We start from the raw sequence: 1,373 nt of genomic DNA on the forward strand, positions 1-1,373 counted from the left end.
CTGTTTTTTTTTTTTAAGATACACAAACATTTGAATGTGTCTTTTTTTGTTGTTTGTGGGACTGAGATCACACTCTATTTCACTTAGCAATGTATCGTAGACATTGTTCCATAGCAATACCTAGTGGCAGGCCTGGGTGGTATTGCGGGGTCCATTGAAGACGATGGCAATAAAGAATCTTTTTGCTGGTGGAGGGTCTTGCCTTCAGTTTGTAAAAAACACACATCTGCGAAGCACAATAAAAGGAAGTGTGCCTGTGTAATTCTTATTAATGGCTAAAAATTGTAGCATTTTTTTTATGCCTACAGCACTCGGTCTTCCTAGGTGGTCTCCCATCCAAGTACTAACCAGGCCCGGCCCTGCTTAGCTTCTGAGATCAGACAAGATCGGCATGTTCAGGATGGCATGGCCGTAGACTCATTTGTGTTTAAAAGAGGACTTTGGGAGCTGTAAAGGCAAAAGTCCTTGTTGTCCTGGCTTTCAAGTGGGCTGCTGACAGGATGTCGCCACCTTAAGAGGCCCCACCCCTGTGACTTCCAGTCCGTGCAGGGGAGCCACTTGGTGAACTACTTCAGAATAGGTCAACCTTATTCAGACAAGAAAGAAAACTAAAACACAGTATAAGACACTATTTAATACTATGTTAAATCGAATCAGCTCTGATTCTGTTCGAGACAAGAATGCTGTAGACAGACCCTGCTGCTCGGAGTCGGCCTCGGGGCCGGGGCCAGCCGTATCACTTGGGGGCTTATGAGACGCGCACAGTCTCTGCCTGGCCTTACACCTGCTGAATCAGTCTGCATTTAACAAGTTCTGAGAGCAAGTCACATGCACGTTACAGCTTGAAAAGCTCTGCTGTAGGTAACTCGGCCTCCTCTTGCTAATGGTGCTGTCAGCATCTGGAGCGAAGGCTTGTGGCTTACGGATGTCCAGCCGTCGCAGAGCAAGTATAAGTTCTCTGTCCTTGGGCCATCGAGCATTTGTGTAGCTGCAGAGTAGGCTGTGACACTGATTGGTGAGCTGCGGTGGGCACTGAGCGCTCCCAGCCAGTGGAATGGGGACTTCAGTGGGGATTGGATTAGATGACCTGGAAGCATCCTTTTCATCCAAGTGACTGTTGTGTGCCAGGCCCTGTTCTGGGCTCTGGGGTTACAGCCGCAAACAGGACGGATGGTGGTAAATACTGTGGAGGACAAGAGAACAAGGGGGAGGGGCCTCGCACTTTCATTCAGGGCGTGTATTGGACTGAGAAGGTGACGCGCGCAGAGCAGAGGGCGCGAGCCACCTGGATGTCTGGAGCACGAGAGGTCCAGGTGGAGGGAACAGAAGAGCAGGGGTGCTTGCGAGCGGCCGGTGGCCGACGTGAAAAGAAG

The 1,373-nt window shown here is 50.0% G+C and overlaps 1 pseudogene; it reads right to left on the reverse strand.

Annotated features, from left to right (window-relative positions):
- Nucleotides 1–299: 299 nt before the first annotated feature.
- Nucleotides 300–417, reverse strand: LOC111735231 (annotated as a pseudogene).
- Between the last annotated feature and the right edge of the window lie 956 nt (nucleotides 418–1,373).

The sequence above is a fragment of the Pteropus vampyrus genome, unplaced genomic scaffold, assembly GCF_000151845.1.
Source record: "Pteropus vampyrus isolate Shadow unplaced genomic scaffold, Pvam_2.0 Scaffold20015, whole genome shotgun sequence".
Classification (NCBI taxonomy): domain Eukaryota; kingdom Metazoa; phylum Chordata; class Mammalia; order Chiroptera; family Pteropodidae; genus Pteropus; species Pteropus vampyrus.